At 44.6% G+C, this 19,316-nt stretch overlaps 1 protein-coding gene and 1 long non-coding RNA gene across 3 annotated transcripts in view; one reads left to right on the forward strand and one right to left on the reverse strand.

Moving 5' to 3' along the window:
- LRP2 (LDL receptor related protein 2) overlaps nt 1-19,316 on the reverse strand; it is a gene marked incomplete in the record, with an annotated part of 280,817 nt that overhangs the window by 233,581 nt on the left and 27,920 nt on the right.
- On the forward strand, nt 46-17,432 carry LOC130285480 (uncharacterized). The gene is made up of 3 exons (XR_008847346.1): nt 46-94; nt 10,167-10,340; nt 17,086-17,432. It is a non-coding gene; the product is annotated as an uncharacterized LOC130285480 (long non-coding RNA).

Genomic DNA, 19,316 nt, shown 5'->3' on the forward strand with positions numbered 1-19,316 from the left:
TGATCCTGCTCCACCAATAGTGTGAGGGGAGGGGCGGGGCGTCCTCTCTGCTCTTGGACAGTCAGCAGTGTCGGCCCCTGCGCGGATATTACAGGTACAACATGCCGCAGGTTTTATGATAAAATGTCTCTGGTAGCAGCGGCCTCAGTTTGCCCCTGGAAGCAGGAGAACGAAACAGCAGTCTCCTGCTTCTGTACTGGGGCTGCAGGCTGCTGGAGGGGGGTGTAGCTGGGGCCTCCTGGGAGCTCCGGCCCCTTACTGGAGTACTGGCTGTACCCCCTGATGGCGGCCCTGCCTATACTATATACTACAACATGCTGGGAGTTGTAGTTTTGCAACAGCTGGAGGCACACCTGGTTGGGAAACACTGACCTATACTATATACTACTATATAATCCAACATGCTGGGAGTTGTAGTTTTGCAACAGCTGGAGGCACACCTGGTTGGGAAACACTGACCTATACTATATACTACTATATAATCCAACATGCTGGGAGTTGTAGTTTTGCAACAGCTGGAGGCACACCTGGTTGGGAAACACTGACCTATACTATATACTACTATATAATCCAACATGCTGGGAGTTGTAGTTTTGCAACAGCTGCAGGCACACCTGGTTGGGAAACACTGACCTATACTATATACTACTATATAGTCCAACATGCTGGGAGTTGTAGTTTTGCAACAGCTGGAGGCACACCTGGTTGGGAAACACTGACCTATACTATATACTACTATATAATCCAACATGCTGGGAGTTGTAGTTTTCATTTGGGGCAGCTGCTGAGCAACAGGCTGTATCAGGGCATGCTGGGAGTTGTAGTTATTAACTAACTGCAACTCCCCAATTTGCTTACAAAAATAAATAGCGATCAAAAAGTCACAGCAAAACAAAAATGGTCCTGTTAAAAACTACAGATGGGGGCCCAAAAATGAGCCTCATACAGCCCCGTATAAGGAGAACTAAAAATGTTGTAGGGGTTAGAATAGTACAACCCCCCCCCCCCCCTGCATATGTGTATCCTGTGATGTCACGCATATATAATGAATTATGCAAATTAGCATGGCCGGTATTTATTTATTTTTTTGCAAGAAAGGTGACAACCCTGTATACAGCACAGCGGTGGAAACGTACTATATGTATGTGCATTGTATGGCTGTAATATTTAGAACCTGTATAGCAGTAATAATTGTGTCCAGAGCCAAAAAGTGAAGTGTAGCCCTGAGCACCAAATCTGTAAACAGCTCTACCCCGGCCTACAAACTCAATCTACCCATTTTACCTCCGTTTCGATTCGCCCGATTATCACGATTTTTCATTTGGCGATACTGCATCGATTCAAAATATTTTTGAATCGATCCTTTTAGTGATGTGGAATTTGTTTCTCCTGACGCCTGGAGCAGCATGTCCCGGGCACCAGGAGATACAAGTTCCACATTTGTGGAGTCGGGCAGGTGAATTTTTCCGGCTCGTGCAAGCAGGGCCGGATCTGACGCGGTGTCGCTCTGGGTGTATGGAGCGGCTCCGACTCGTGCCCGCTCCGTACTCTGCGGCCCCTGGCTGATTTCAGTAGCCGGAGGCCGCTGATGCATCACCGCCGCTAATATCCAGCATGTGGCGCTCAGAGGGGTGTATGGAGCGGACTCCGGACTCCTGCCCGCTCCATACTCTGCAGTCCCCAGCTGTTCTCATTAGCCGGGGGCCGCCGATAATAGCCAGCATGCAGCGATCGTCGCGGCTGGCTATTAACCCTTTAGATCGCCGCTGATCCACTATAGAGGTAGCCGGAGGGCTTACCTCTGCTTCCTGCTGGTCCCGGCTCTGTTATTCATAGATCCTGGCTGGACCAGGCTCTATCAATGGATCACAGATCAATGGAGTTCAATCGAACTCTATTCATCTGTCTGAGGAATCTAATGATTCCTCCTAAAAGCCTAATAAAGTGGATAAAGAAAAATAAAGTTTTAATAAAAGTGTAAAAGACATTGGCCCAGATTTATCAAACTGTGTGAGAGAAAATATAGAGAGATTTTCCCACAGCAGCCAATCACAGCTCAGCTAACGAGCTGAGGTAAAGTGAAACCTGAGCTGTGATTGGCTGCTGTGGGAAAATCTCTCTATATTTTCTCTCACACAGTTTGATAAATCTGGGCCATTGTTTTTGAGACAGAATCGGGATATATCGCGATGTATCGTCACCTAGACGGTATCGCGATATATCGGGATATATCGAATCGCCACACTGGTATCGCGAATCGTGACGCCAGATTCTTGGCGATTCAGACCCCTAACAGTCACATTATGAGGCCCCCTGGCGATTCACACCCCTAACAGTCACATTATGAGGCCCCCTGGCGATTCACACCCCTAACAGTCACATTATGAGGCCGGCTCAATAACATAATCTGCTTAGAAATATTTTTTGTATGCAGAAATTTTGACAAAATGACTCGGCTACTAACTTTCCCCCTTGAGTGAGCATTCACCGAGATGCCATGTGAAGGGAATATATTTAGGATGAAAATCAGTGAAGGGAAAACTGCTTCATACTCAAGATTAACAAATGAATGAACTCAGGAAAGCAAATATCTGGGGGAAGGGGGAGACGTAGCCGACTAACAAGTGTAAATCAGCTTTGTGTGCCACGTTTACATTTTTCAAGCAATAGCATATTAGAACTAAAGCTTACACATAAGAAAGTAATAAATGTCAGTGACTTGAAGGGGTAAAAAAATGTTTCAGATTAATCGGTGTCAGAAAATTTGTAAATACAGATTTTGTAAATTATTTCTCTTTAAAAATCTTAACCCTTCCAGTACCGATCAGCTGCTGTGTGCTGCAAAGGAAGCTGTCTTCTCCGTTCAGGGATCCTCTGTATGGCTGGCGCTCTCCTTCCTCGTCATCACGTCGTCGCTTACGTGGGTCGGCGTGCGTAACGACGTGATGGCGGCGACGGAGAGCAAGGATACCCGGCCGGCAGAAGAGACGTTCCGGATCGACGGGGACACGGCGACAGCGATGGAGCGACATCCAGGGCAGCGGTGACGGGTCCGGAGCGGCGGGGACACGTGAGTATTACCTCCTATGCAGTGGTCTTCAATCTGCGGACCTCCAGATGTTGCAAAACTACAACTCCCAGCATGCCCGGACAGCCGTTGGCTGTCCAGGCATGCTGGGAGTTGTAGTTTTGCAACATCTGGAGGTCCGCAGGTTGAAGACCACTATTGGGTTCAAAATCTTTATTTTTTTTAGATTTTGCACCTATAAATTGGGTGCGTCTTATACGCCGGTGCGTCCTATAGGGCGAAAAATACGGTACTTCAACATAATGAATTTTTGTAAAGAGGTCCTATTTATAATCCCCAGGTATAAGTCGCCATGCAGCACAAGCCTAGAGAATGATATAAATAGTCTAGAGCTAGTTTCCCAACCCGGGTGCCTCCAGAATGTAAAATTACAACTCTCAGCTCAGCATGGTGGGAGTTGTAGTTCTGCAACAGCTGGAGGCACGCTGGTTTGGAAACACTGGCCTACAGAATAAAAAATATAGCCTAGAAAATGATATAACTAGCCTATAATGGCCCAGGCTGGTTTCATACTAAGTGTGGCCCTGGACAAAATTTAAAGTGGGGCCCATTTGTGATCCAGATAAAGATGGGGTTGCATTGCAAACCACAAATGCTGTGATCGTCACCTGACAAATATGATAAATCCATCCAAGATAGATTTCTGATTTTGTGAATTTGTGGTTCACAGCATGACCCCATGCTTAACCAGACTGTATCAGTACAGCGCCAACCAGACTGTATCAGTACAGCGCCAACCAGACTGTATCAGTACAGCGCCAACCAGACTGTATCAGTACAGCGCCAACCAGACTGTATCAGTACAGCGCCAACCAGACTGTATCAGTACAGCGCCAACCAGACTGTATCAGTACAGCGCCAACCAGACTGTATCAGTACAGCGCCAACCAGACTGTATCAGTACAGCGCCAACCAGACTGTATCAGTACAGCGCCAACCAGACTGTATCAGTACAGTGACGATTACAATGCACAATGCTATGCAATAGGCATAGCATTGTACAGTGAATGTAATCTAGTGGGGAATTAGAATAAAAGTGTAAAATGAAAAAATATGCATTTCAAATTAAATAAAAGCCCCTCAAAATATTTAAAAGTACTAAACATATTTGGTATCCCCACCTGCATCATTTTCTATTTTTTTTTAAATATAATATTTATAATCCTGCATGGTAAACAGCGTATTCATAAAAAAAAAAAAAAATACCAAATGCCAAAAATGCTGCCCTCATATAGGTCTGAGGATAGAAAAAAAAAAAAAAAGGAGGAGGAAAAAACTAAAACGAGCGTGTCCTCTAGGCCAAAATGGGCTGTGTTCTTAAGGGGTTAGAATAGAATAAAAATAAATACATACCGTATTTTTTGCCGTATAAGATGCAATTTTTCTTCCCCAAAACTGGGGGGGAAAAGTTGGTGCGTCTTATACGGCAAATACATACCTATCGCGGAGGTCCCTGCGGCCATCAACGGCCGGGACCCGCGGCTAATACAGGACATCACCGATCGCGGTGATGCCCTGTATTAACCCTTCAGACGCGTCGATCAAAGCTGACCGCCGCGTCTGAAGCGAAAGTGACACTAACCCGGCTGCACCGGGAGGGACCTTACCTGCCTCCTCAGTGTCTGCTCCGTGCCGGGATCCCCTGCATGGCCGGCGCTCTCCTTTGCCGTCATCACGTCGTCGTGCACGCCGCCCCGTCATCCAACAGGAGCGCCGTGCGTAGCAACGTGATGGCAGCGAGTGAGAGCGAGAATACCGGGCAGCAGAGACGTTCCGGAGCGACGGGGACACCCGGGGACGCGGCGACAGCGATGGAGGGCGACATCCAGGGCAGCGGTGATGAGCGGTGACGGGTTCGGAGTGGCGGGGACACGTGAGTATAACCTCCTATACCAGTGGTCTTCAACCTGCGGACCTCCAGATGTTGCAAAACTGCAACTCCCGGCATGCCCGGACAGCCAACGGCTGTCCGGGCATGCTGGGAGTTGTAGTTTTGCAACATCTGGAGGTCAGCTGGTTGAAGATCACTGTGACCTATACTTTACATTGTATTCTAGATTTTCCTCATTTAAAATTGGGTGCGTCTTATATGCCGGAGGGTCCTATAGGGTGAAAAATACGGTAATTAAATAATGAGAAAAAAAAAAAACAGGCCCTGCACCTCCAAATTGTTGATCGACTGAGACTGAGACTAGGCCATTAATAACCACTTTAGGTCCGAGCTACTGTAGCGGTCTGAAATTGCTTATAAATATAATAAAGGTGTAAAACTTCTGATATAAATATAATAAAAGTCACTGTATTGGCATTAGAGCTGATCGAACTTACAGTAAATTCGATTCGTCACGAACGTCTCAGCTCGGCGGTTGCTGACGTTTCCTGCATAAATTAGTTCAGCTTTCCTGTGCTCCGGTGGGCTGGAAAAGGTGGATACAGTCCTAGGAAAGAGTCTCCTAGGACTGTATCCACCTTTTCCAGCCCACGGGAGCACCGGAAAGCTGAACTAATTTATGCAGGAAAAGGCATCAACCGCCGAGCCGAGAAGTTTGTGACGAATCGAATTTACTGTAAGTTCGCTCATCTCTAATTGGCATATAAAAAATCCCCATATTCATATATATTCAAGCTCAACAAATATGCCTGAAGAAACTCTGATGAAAGAAGAGCTACGATGTATCATGTGCAGCACCGAGGACAGCGCCAGTACTGTACATTCTAACGGAATGGGAAATCTTTGGCTGAAAAATTGCAAATACAAACACTATCTAATGAACAATATTGACACAAACCTAGATAACAGTAACAGCTTGATATTTTCTACCGTCACATAACAACAGTTCTCCGCTATACTTTTTTGGCTACTTTCAACACAGGCTTAAATATTTATGTGAACACAGCTCACTTACTGTACAGCGAAAGTTCTGCAGCTTTCTATTATACTTACTTTCTATTATACTTTGTGTTTTGATTTCTACTTCTGCATTTCTGCTTTTTCTTTTTTGCAGGCAGATGTTTTACATGTATATTGTGAATAGTGTTATCCAGATAAGAAGCTCATCTATGCGCAAGGCTCTAGGACTGGCAGACATTGCCGTCCCCATAGACAGCAATGTCTGCGGAGCAGAGATCTGCCAGGAGACTGAATAAGTTCAATGTTCTGACATCATTTTTTCAGGGGAGTTTGCACTGTGCTGGAGAATTTCCGAGCAGAATTTCAAAAAGGAATTCTGTTCGGAAATTCAGTAGTGTGAACCCGGCCTTAAAGGGTCACTCTCATTAAAATTAATTTTTGCTATTGCACTCCTTATGGTAAATAAAAATTATTTCTAATATACTTTGTTTTAAAAAAAAAATGAAGTTTTCTATGTTTTATTTGTGCTTAAAAAAGCTCAAGAGCACATTTCCCCCCATCTCAGACACAGACTTTGGACCAAAGTCCAAACACAGGAAGTGCAGCCTGGAGTGCTAAGGGGAGGGGTGTCCAGCCTCATCCAATCATAGCTCCTCTCATACTTAAAGGAAAACTGTCACATGTTTAACTGGCATGGGTGGGGCTTCCGTAGCTAACAGGCACTGACGTCAGCGCCGCTTGTGAATATTTATCCCCCCTCCCTCCAGCTTATCCCCCTCCCTCCCTCCTAAGGCTGGGTTCCCATTACGTTTCCTCCCATACGGGAGGGCATACGGCAGGGGAGAGCTAAAAACTTGCGCTCCCATATGCGCTCCCGTATGCCTTTCTATGCGCTCCCATATGTAAGGTAGAGGTAGAGCTCATTGGAATCAGCGACTTCTGCACTATCCAACAGTGGATAGTGCTGGAGAAAACATGTGACAGTTTTGGGCTTCGGTCCTAAGTCTGTGTATAATATGGGGGAAAATGTGCTCTTGAGCTTTTTTAAGCAAAAATAAAACATAGAAAACTTTGTTTTTTTAAACAAAGTATATTAGAAATCTTTTGTTTTTACCATAAGGAGTGCAATAGCAAAAATTAGTTTTAATGAGAGTGACCATTTAAGATTTTAAACAGAAGTACTTATGACTGGCACCAGTTCTTTTTTTTTCTCCAGAGTACCCCTTTATGTTAACATGTAGAAGAAATACACTGTAAATTTGTCTCCCTTAAGACCCTGGCTGTACAATAAGGCTTCTACCTCTTTTAGTAACATGCTTGGCTAAGTTAGCTGAAATGTGCATAGTAGTTCTAAAAATGCTGGGGAGAGAAGAGGTGCCGGTCCTCTCTGGTGCCATCAGAGTCCCCCCATACACATCAGTCTGGAGAAAGGGATTTGAACAGGAAATGTCTAACCCGTCCAGTCTATTTGTCTTCGGCATCAGACATTGGAGAAGGACCTAAGAATCTTACATCTATGGTGAATAGTTATTGTAACTCAATATTTTTTTCTTAAAGAGACCTGTCATATCTCATAAAAGAAAAAGAATAAAAAAATATTTTATATGTTAATCAGTACCTAATCCTGATCATGTACATGTAATCTTTATGTGTCTAGCACCTTTATTTCTCTCACAAATACCTTCAGTCTGTTGGTTTGTCATTCTGTGCTTTCGAGGGGGGGGGGGGAGGGTGTCCCTCACTCTGCTTGACTCAGCTTCCTCACTATGTGTTGGGTCTCTTCATCAAATCACTGCAGGCTGCCCTGTAACCCCTTCATCTCTAAAAAGTGGAGAGGTGAAGGGGATCACCACCACCTGTATACTGGTATAGGAGGAGATCACTCACAGCTTTAGTTGGACGTCGGTGCTTAGCGGAGTACTTGAAGTGATATCTTGAATCAATGATATGTAGAAAGACCACGGCACTCGATCGATCCGATGCAATTAAAACTCCTTTTATTGCAATTAAAACTCCTTATTTTATTTGGATGGGTGCAAAAAGAGTGTTGGGTCTCAATGACCAAAATGATTTATCCTCTTTTTTATGAGATGTATAATTATACTTGTAAGCTCTTGTTAATGTGAACTTCATACTGATATTTTTATATGTGAAATGTTTGTACAGTGATCCCTCAACTTACAATGGCCTCAACATACAATAGTTTCATCATACAATGGTCTTTTCTGGACCATCGTAAGTTGAAACCAGACTCAACATACAATGTACAGACAGTCCAGATCTGTGAAGCGTGTAAATGGCTGGAAGAACCGACCAATCACTGGTAAAACCCCTATATTACTGAAGCGTATGCACTGACTGGTGTCTGGTAGCGCCCCCTACAGTAGAGGGAGGTATTACAAGTTCTGTACACTTTACCTGTATCAGGGTTAGCTGCTCCTTTGGACACCAGGTGAAGGCGACTCCATTACTTTTTTACTGTACAGGACCCTGAAGAAGCTCCTGTCCTCTACATAGACCAGTGTTTTCCAAGCAGGGTGGCCCCAGCTGTTGCAAAACTACAACTCCCAGCATGCCCGGACAGCCTTTGGCTGTCCGGGCATGCTGGGAGTTGTAGTATTGCAACAGCTGGAGGCTCCCTGCTTGGGAAACACTGACATAGACAGTAATTTACAGCTCCCAGCAGATCTTTCTTACTTTTATATGTAAGAATTTGCTTTATCTATATTAGTTATCTACTTATTTTTCTTTAATCCTCACTTTTTCCTATTTTTGGATGACATTTTGGTGCCTTTAGAACCAATTACCAGGTTTCCATAGAGTTCTGGTCTCAACATACAATGGTTTCAACATACAATGATCGTCCCGGAACCGATTAATATTGTAACTTGAGGGAGCACTGTATTGCTAAACCATGCATTCTGGGTAATCCAAGGGTTATAAGACACGGCTGTGTTTCCTCCTAACATACCCTGACGAGGCGTCACATGACGTGAAACCAGCACTCGTTGGGAGTGCGTTCCACAATTCCTCCTATGTATACCTCTGCCGCAACAAAAGGAGTTTTAATTGCATCGGACTGATATAGAGATAACATTTTCTTATGAAGTATATTAGAAAGGTTAATGTTTTGCCAAGATGTACAACATATAAAATGTTTTGCATCTGACAGTGCCCATTTAAATGATGATATTATATAATGAATAATTCTATGTTTTATGGAGACTATTTAGTGTAACATGTATTTAGTGTTGCAGTGCATGTGATACCGCTATTGCCTACTAAGGGTATCCCAGATGCCATCTATGGGCAGTTCTCTTGCTAAGGAATGTGTCTTAAAATAACACATCAATTTTCACTCTAAATCACTTGGAATAGCCTGCTGGACAACAGTTGTAGAAAACAATAGCGCTTCAGTACTGGCCTGGAAATGAGAATGCTGATTGGGCAGGAGACCAGAAATGAGTTTCAAAATCTTTTATAGCCCGAGATTATCAGGTCAAAAGTTCCCGGTCCATAATGACTGGTACACGGGCAAAATTACCCTCATGGGGGGAGCAATTAATAACAATATGTTGTGTAATCTGAGGAAATGAGACACAAGTGTCGCTGCCACTTATCATGCCCGTATCACTACGTAGCCATCAGGAATATGTAAGACATGGTCCGAAGGAAAAGCATGGTAGTATATTTCAAGACAAACCATAAACTGCATATTTAAGGGGGTACTCCACTGGCCAGCGTTCGGAACATTTAGTTCCAAACGCTGTGTACACGCTGTGGGGGTCGGCCACGCCCCCTCATGCCGTCACGCCACTCCCCCTCAATGCAAGTCTATGGTAGGGGGCATGGGGGTCTCGCCACTGGGGACCCCAGCGAACTCAGTGTCGTTTAGAGTGTCGGGTGCAGCGTCTCAATGCAAGTCTATGGGAGGGGGCGTGACGACCGTCACAAGCCTCTGCCCTGCATTGCCAGTCATCCAGCATGGAGCGAAGATTGTTCCGTGCACCGGATGTCTGGAGTGCTGCAGCTGAGATCGCGGGGGTCCCCAACTACGGGACCCCCACAATCAGACATCTTATCCCCTATCCTTTGGATAAGAAATAAGATGTCTAGGGGCGGAGTACCCCTTTAATAAATTGTATGTGATCCGAGTGCTCAGGGCACTAAATGTAAAAAAAATGGATGATAAATTAGTAATAGAAAACTCTAATTTTCCGTTAACAGGCAATAGATCCTGATCGTTTAGAGCACCCCAGCCAGGCCAACTCCTATCACAGTATACAGATGGTAATAAACTAAAGAGGTGTCATCCTGCATTCCAATCCTCTATAGCAGGCATAGGCAACCTTCGGCACTGTAGATGTTGTGGACTACATCTCCCATGATGCTTTGGATTTGGTAGGTGGTAGCATGCATGTCGGACAGTCTTTAGGTGTTTGTTGTTTTCCTTTTTGTTTTGCAGCTTTATGTTTACAGGATGCTTCTTTCATGTCATAGTTATTTTTCTCTGATATTCAGAGTTTTCTCCTCTTTATATACTTTGTCATCTTTCGGAGAATTAACTATACTATATTCCTGGTCCTGTCTCCGTATTCCATGTAGTGTTATACCTTCTGTACCATCTCCAGTCATCTGTTCTTGTTACTGAATGTGCCTATGTTTTAATGTTCTTTCTAATTTTAAAGTGTATGTCTTTTTTGATATATGTTTAATAAAGGTATATCATTTTACACATGTTAGTTCTTTTTTGTTTGTGGATATTGGTTATGTGAACCAACTGTGGCAACTCTGGTCACTATACTTTTGTTGGTGGTATATCTTCTGAATTTCCACTTGCTAAACTACGCTAGCTGGATTCCACCTCAAATTAAAGCCCATAGACTTCTATGGGATTCCGCACTCCCATTCACACTTCTGAATTTCTGCTTGCGGAATTCCGCAAGCGGAAATTCAGAAGTGTGAATGGGAGTGTGGAGTCCAATAGAATAATATGGGCTTTAATTTGAGGCGAAATCCAGCTAGCGTAGTTTAGCAAGTGGAAATTCAGAAGATATACCACCAACAAAAGTATAGTGACCAGAGTTTAGAGTTTTCTGCACCAATTCTGCTTCCTTGGGTAGTTTCTGACTTGTGTGGATTTTGTGTGGAATTGGTGTAGAATTGGTGCGGAATTTGTGCGGAAATTTAGAAATGTGGAATCCCATAGAAGTCTATTGGGCTTTCATTTCAAATGGAAATTCCTTTAGTGTGAATAGACCCTTAGTCTCCCCAAAGGGAGTCAATGGACTATCTCTCACATACAGTGGGGTTGCAGGAATGTATGTTTTGCATATAAATTAGACTATGTTTTTTTGTTTTTATATAGGAGTTGGTTTTATTTATTTATTTATTTATTTTATTGAGGAGTTTTTTGTTTGGCTTTTCTTGAGGAGTTTTTTTTTTTTTTTTAACCCCTTAACGACCTCAGAGGTAAATGTAAGTCCTGGTTTGGTGGTATTTCACGCACCAGGATGTACATTTACGTCCTGTGTATGACCACGAGCATCGGAGCGGTGCTCGCGTGATATACGGCAGGTTGATAGCAGCCGGGGACCCACCAGTAATGACCGACATCCGCGATCGCGCGGATGTCCGCCATTAACCCCTCAGATGCCGTGATCAGTACATAGCGCATGTTAAAATAGATGATCGGATCGCCCGCAGCACTGCCGCGGCGATCCGATCATCTGTAATGGCGAACGTAGGTCCCCTCACCTGCCTCCATCCATCTCCTGGCGTCTCCTGCTCTGGTCTGAGATCAAGCATATCCTATGCATAGTACTGAACAGTATTAGCAGTCAAATGATTGCTATAGATAGTCCCCTATGGGGACATAAAAAGTGTAAAAAATAAAATAAAAAAAAGTTGAATAATGTAAAAAAAAAAAAAAATTTGAAAAATCCCCTCCCCCAATAAAAATGAAAATTGTCCGTTTTTCCCATTTTACCCCCAAAAAACATAATTTCTTTTTTTATAAACATACCGTATTTATCAGGGTATACCACGCACCGGCCTATAACACGCACCCTCATTTTACCAAGGATATTTGGGTAAAAAAAGTTTTTTACCCAAATATCCATGGTAAAATGAGGGTGCGTGTGTGTGCATGCGTATACCCCGATACACCCCCAGGAAAGGCAGCGGGAGAAAGGCCGTCGCTGCCCGCTTCTCTCCCCCTGCCTTTCCTGGGGACTAGAGCCCTGCTGCCGCCGCTTCTCTCCCCCTGACTATCGGTTCCGGCGCCCTATTGCTGGCGCCGATAGCCAGGGGGAGAGAAGCGGCGCCGCAATGGGGCAGCGGCGCCGATAGCAAGGGGGAGAGAAGGGGCAGCGGCACCCATTACTGGCGCCGCTGCCCCGTTGCCTCCCCCCATCCCCGGTTGCATAATTACCTGTTGCCGGGGTCGGGTCCGCGCTGCTTCAGGCCTCCGGTGTGCGTCCTATGCGTCGTTGCTATGCGATGCACGGCACGGCGCAATGACGTCACTCGTCATTGCGCCGCGCTGTGCAGCACATAGCAACGACGCATGGGACGCACACCGGAGGCCTGAAGCAGCGCGGACCCGACCCCGGCAACAGGTAATTATGCAACCGGGGATGGGGGAAGGCAACGGGGCAGCGGCGCCGGCAATGGGTGCCGCTGCCCCTTCTCTCCCCCTGTCTGTCGGCGCCGCTGCCCCATTGCCGGCGTCGCTTCTCTCCCCCTGGCTATCGGTGCCGGCAATGGGGCAACATTGGCGCCGGCAATGGGGCAACGCTCCCGGGACGTGACATCATCATTGAGCAGTTAGACAGAAAACTTCAGAAGCTAATAACTATTGGAAGGATTAAGATTTTTTAATACAAGTAATTTACAAATCTGTTTAACTTTCCGGAGCCAGTTGATATATATAAAAAAAGTTTTTGCCTGGAATACCCCCTTAATGAGTCATATATTAACCCCTTAAGGACCCAGCCATTTTACACCTTAGGACCCGGCCATTTTTTGAACATCTGACCACTGTCACTTTAAACATTAATAACTCTGGAATGCTTTTACTTATCAATCTGATTCCGAGATTGTTTTTTCGTGACATATTCTACTTTAACATAGTGGTAAAATTTTGTGGTAACTTGCATCCTTTCTTGGTGAAAAATCCCAAAATTTGATGAAAAATTTGAAAATTTAGCATTTTTCTAACTTTGAAGCTCTCTGCTTGTAAGGAAAATGGATATTCCAAATATTTATTTTATTTTATTCACAAATACAATATGTCTACTTTATGTTTGCATCATAAAATTGACGTGTTTTTACTTTTGGAAGACACCAGAGGGCTTCAAAGTTCAGCAGCAATTTTCCAATTTTTCACAAAATTTTCAAACTCACTATTTTTCAGGGACCAGTTCAGGTTTGAAGTGGATTTGAAGGGTCTTCATATTAGAAATACCCCACAAATGACCCCATTATAAAAACCGCACCCCCCAAAGTATTCAAAATGACATTCAGTCAGAGTTTTAACCCTTTAGGTGTTTCACAGGAATAGCAGCAAAGTGAAGGAGAAAATTCACAATCTTCATTTTTTACACTTGCATTTTCTTGTAGACACAATTTTTGAATTTTTACAAGGGGTAAAAGGAGAAAATGTATACTTTTATTTGTAGCCCAATTTCTCTCGAGTAAGCACATACCTCATATGTCTATGTAAAGTGTTCGGCGGGCGCAGTAGAGGGCTCAGAAGGGAAGGAGCGACAAGGGGATTTTGGAGAGTACGTTTTTCAGAAATGGTTTTTGGGGGGCATGTTGCATTTAGGAAGCCCCTATGGTGCCAGAACAGCAAAAAAAAACACATGCCATACCATTTTGGAAACTAGACCCCATGAGGAACGTAACAAGGAATTAAGTGAGCCTTAATACCCCACAGGTGTTTCACGACTTTTGCATATGTAAAAAAATAAAAATAAATTTTCACTAAAATGTGTGTTTCCCCCCAAATTTCACATTTTTGCAAGGGTTAATAGCAGAAAATACCCCCCAAAATTTGTAACCCCATCTCTTCTGAGTATGGAGGTACCCCATAAGTTGCCATGAAGTGCATTACGGGCGAACTACAATGCTCAGAAGAGAAGGAGTCATATTTGGCTTTTTGAGAGCAAATTTTGCTCGGGGGCATGTCGCATTTAGGAAGCCCCTATGGTGCCAGGACAGCAAAATAACCCACATGGCATACCATTTTGGAAACTAGACCCCTTGAGGAATGTAACAAGGGGTACAGTGAGCATTTACCCCCCACTGGTGTCTGTCAGATCTTTGGAACAGTGGGCTGTACAAAATTTTTTATTTGCACAGCCCATTGTTCCAAAGATCTGTCAGACACCAGTGGGGTGTAAATTCTCACTGCACCCCTCATTACATTTCGTGAGGGGTGTAGTTTCCGAAATGGGGTCACATGTGTTTTTTTTTTCTTTTTTGCGTTTGTCAAAACCGCTGTAACAATCAGCCACCCTGTGCAAATCACCTCAAATGTACATGGCGCACTCTCCCTTCTGAGCCTTGTTGTGCGCCCCCAGAGCACTTTGCGCCCACATATGGGGTATCTCCGTACTCGGGAGAAATTGCATTACAAATTTTGGGGGGCTTTTTTCCCCTATACCTCTTGTCAAAATGAAAAGTATAGGGCAACACCAGCATGTTAGTGTAAAAAATATTTTTTTTTTACACCAACATGCTGGTGTAGACCCCAACTTCCCCTTTTCATAAGGGGTGAAAAGAGAAAAAGCCCCCCAAAATTTGTTAGGCAATTTCTCCCGAGTACGGCGATACCCCATATGTGACCCTAAACTGTTTCCTTGAAATACGACAGGGCTCCGAAGTGAGAGCGCCATGCGCATTTGAGGCCTGAATTAGGGATTTGCATAGGGGTGGACATAGGGGTATTCTACGCCAGTGATTCCCAAACAGGGTGCCTCCAGCTGTTGCAAAACTCCCAGCATGCTTGGACAGTCAACGGCTGTCCGGCAATACTGGGAGTTGTTGTTTTGCAACAGCTGGAGGCTCCATTTTGGAAACAGTGGCGTACCAGACGTTTTTCATTTTTATTGGGGAGGGGAGGGGGGCTGTGTAGGGGTATGTGTATATGTAGTGTTTTTTACTTTTTATTTTATTTTGTGTTAGTGTAGTGTAGTGTTTTTAGGAGACAGTCACGCGGGCGGGGGATTACAGCGAGTTTCCCGCTGCGAGTTTGAGCTGCCGCGCAAAATTTGCTGCATCGCAAACTTGCAGCCTGATACTCACTGTAAGCCCCTGCCCATGTGAATGTACCCTGTACATTCACAAGGGGGGGGACCTCCAGCTGTTGCAAAACTACAACTCCCAGCATGCACAGTCTATCAGTGCATGCTGGCAGTTATAGTTTTGCAACAGCTGGAGGCACAAGGGTTGGGAAACACTGAGTTAGGAAACAGACAATGTTTCCCAACCAGTGTGCCTCCAGTTGTTGCAAAACCACAACTCCCAGCATGCCCAGGCAGCCGAAGGGCATATTGGGAGTAGTGGTTACGTAACAGCTGGAGGAGAACAGTTTGGGGACCACTGTGTAGTGGTGTCCAAGCTGCAGCCCTCCAGATGTTGCAAAACTACAACTCCCAGTATGCCAAAACTGTCCAGGCATGCTGGGAGTTGTAGTTCTGCAACATCTGAAGGGCCAGATGTTACAGCACTACAACTCCCAGCATGCCTGGACAGTAAGGGCATGCTGAGGATGTGTAGTTTTGCAACATCTGGAAGGGCACAGTGGTCTCCAAACTGTGGACCTCCAGATGTTGCAAAACTGCAACTCCCAGCATGCCCAGACACCAAGGGCTGTCTGGGCATGCTGGGAGTTGTAGTTTACAGGGTCCCATTACAGCAATGCACGTCGCTTTACGGCGACGTGCATTGCTGTAAAGGGCCCGACCGCGGCTGAAGATCTACTCACCTGTCGCCGCCGCCGCCTTCTTCCTCTCCGGGATCCGGGTCTTCAGGGACGAGGTAAGTACCGGGGCCGGTCCCCAGCACTCCCCCGTCCCCCGCCGCGTCCTGTGGTCTTCCTCCCGTCCTCTCCGGACTTCAAGGGGCCGGGCAGGACGGGAGGAAGTAACCGCCCCCCCTCCTGCGATTGGTCGGTTAACTAACCGACAGATCGCAGGGTATAGGAGGAGGTGGCCGGCTTGCCACCTCGCTGCTATACTTTAGCATGGTCCTGGCTGTCTGTGACAGCCGGGATCATGCGAAATTACCGGGCGGTCGGGTCCCAGAGACCCGATCAGCCCGGTATCGCCGCAGATCGCAAGGGCGATTTCCCTTGCGATTTGCGGCGATCGCCGACATGGGGGGCCTACATGGCCCCCCTCGGCGTTTGCCCTGGATGCCTGCTGAAGCATTTCAGCAGGCATCCGCTTCCGATCTCTGCCCGGGGCGCGGCAGAGACCGGAGAAACACCAGGACGTACTAGTACGTCCTGGGTCCTTAAAGCCCAGGGTGCCAGGACGTTCTAGTACGTCCTGGGTCCTTAAGGGGTTAAAGGGGTACTCCGGTGAAAAACTTTTTTTTTTTTTTAAATCAACTGGTGCCAGAGAGTTAAACAGATTTGTAAATTACTTTTGTTAAAAAATCTTAATCCTTCCTGTACTTATTAGCTGCTGAATACTACAGTGGAAATTCTTTTCCGTTTGAAACACAGAGCTCTCTGCTGACATCTCTGTCCATTTTTAGGAACTGTCCAGGGTAAAAGGAAATCCCCATAGCAAACATATGCTCTTCTGGACAGTTCATAAAATGGACAGAGATGTCAGCAGAGAGCACTGTGCTTGTGATGTCAGCAGAGAGCTCTGTGTTTTCAAAAAGAAAAGAATTTCCGCTGTAGTATTCAGCAGCTAATAAGTACAGGAAGGATTAAGATTTTTTTAATAGAAGTAATTTACAAATCTGTTTAACAATCTGGCACCAGTTGATTAAAAAAAAAGGTTTTCACCGGAGTACCCCTTTAATATATGACTCATTAATGAAACTTGCAGGAACCTGACATTATATGTAATAAAATGCATTTGATTGGTAATAAATGACCATTATGCCTTTCATTCATCCTCAGGACAGATGCACAAAACATTCTTCCATAGTAATGAGGTGAAAGTGGGCGATACTTAGAAAGGAGAAAGGACAAACAACTTAAGCCCCATTCTCTTTCAGGAAGAAAATGTAGGTTCATTTTCATAACAATACAGGTTTGTATTTATGCAAACATTTCCTCCGAATAACAATGGAGACATTATTCTGGCGATGTTTGCAGGGCCTTCAAATGTTTATTATGGAGATTATCCCAAATTCCTATATTTCAAGTGAAAGCTTCACAAACCTCATGTTCCCTGATGATGGAGAAGCTATGGAAAAGATATAGCTAAGAAGAAAAATAAAAAAGACAAGATGGCAGACAACAATTGTCCCGTAGCAAAAAATCCTGAGATACAGAAACATAGTTAGAAACTCCACAAAAGTTTACTCATTTATAATATTGTTGATATTGTTGGCCTTGCTTTTAATTTACTTTTAATACAGTGGTCCCTCAAGTTACAATATTAATCGGTTCCAGGACGACCATTGTATGTTGAAACCATTGTATGTTGAGACCATAACTCTATGGAAACCTGTTAATTGGTTCTGAAGCCCCAAAATGTCATCCAAAAATGGGTAAAAGTGAGGATTAACCCCTTAAGGACTCAGGGTTTTTCCGTTTTTGCACTTTCGTTTTTTCCTCCTTACCTTTTAAAAATCATAACCCTTTCAATTTTCCACCTAAAAATCCATATTATGGCTTATTTTTTGCGTCGCCAATTCTACTTTGCAGTGACATTAGTCATTTTACCCAAAAATGCACGGCGAAACGGAAAAAAAAATCATTGTGCGACAAAATCGAAAAAAAACGCCATTTTGTAACTTTTGGGGGCTTCCGTTTCTACGCAGTGCATATTTCGGTAAAAATTACACCTTATCATTATTCTGTAGGTCCATACGGTTAAAATGATCCCCTACTTATATAGGTTTGATTTTGTCGCACTTCTGGAAAAAATCATAACTACATGCAGGAAAATTTATACGTTTAAAAATGTCATCTTCTGACCCCTATAACTTTTTTATTTTTCCACGTACGGGGCGGTATGAGGACTCATTTTTTGCGCCGTGATCTGAAGTTTTTATTGGTATGATTTTTGTTTTGATCTGACTTTTTGATCACTTTTTATTCATTTTTTAATGTTATAAAAAGTTACCAAAATACGCTTTTTTGGATTTTGGAATTTTTTTGCGCGTACGCCATTTTGCGCTTAATTAATGATATATTTTTATAGTTCGGACATTTACGCACGCGGCGATACCACATATGTTTATTTTTATTTTTTTTTACACTGTTTTATTTTTCTTATGGGAAAAGGGGGGTGATTCAAACTTTTATTAGGGAAGGGGTTAAATGACCTTTATTAACACTTTTTTTTTACTTTTTTTTTGCAGTGTTATAGGTCCCATAGGGATCTATAACACTGCACACACTGATCTCTCATCCTGATCACAGGCGTGTATTAACACGCCTGTGATCAGCATTATCGACGCTTGACTGCTCCTGCCTGGATCTCAGGCACGGAGCAGTCATTCGTCGATCGGACACCGAGGAGGCAGGTAAGAGCCCTGCCGGTGTCCGATCAGCTGTTCGGGACGCCGCGATTTCACCGCGGCGGTCCCGAACAGCCCGACTGAGCAGCCGGGATACTTTCAGTTTCACTTTAGAAGCGGCGGTCAGCTTTGACCGCCGCTTCTAAAGGGTTAATACCGCACATCGCCGCGATCGGCGATGTGTGGTATTAGCCGCGGGTCCCGGCCGTTGATTAGCGCCGGGACCCACGCGATATGATGCGGGATCGCGGCGCGATCCCGCTTCATATCGCGGGAGCCGGCGCAGGACGTAAATATACGTCCTGCGTCGTTAAGGGGTTAAAGAAAAATAAGTAGATAACTAATATAGATAAAGCAAATCCTTATATATAAAAGTAAGAAAGATCTGCTGGGAGCTGTAATCACTGTCTATGACAGTGTTTCCCAACCAGGGTGCCTCCAGCTGTTGCAAAACTACAACTCCCAGCATGCCCGGACAGCCGTTGGCTGTCCGGGCATGCTGGGAGTTGTAGTCTTGCAACAGCTGGAGGCACCCCGGTTGGGAAACAATGGTTTATGTAGAGGACAGGAGCTTCTTCAGGGTCCTATACAGTACACACAGTGTCCCAAATGGAGCCGCCCTTACTTGGTGTCCAAAGGAGCAGCTAACCCTGGCACAGG

This window comes from Hyla sarda, chromosome 8 (assembly GCF_029499605.1).
Source record: "Hyla sarda isolate aHylSar1 chromosome 8, aHylSar1.hap1, whole genome shotgun sequence".
Taxonomy (NCBI): domain Eukaryota; kingdom Metazoa; phylum Chordata; class Amphibia; order Anura; family Hylidae; genus Hyla; species Hyla sarda.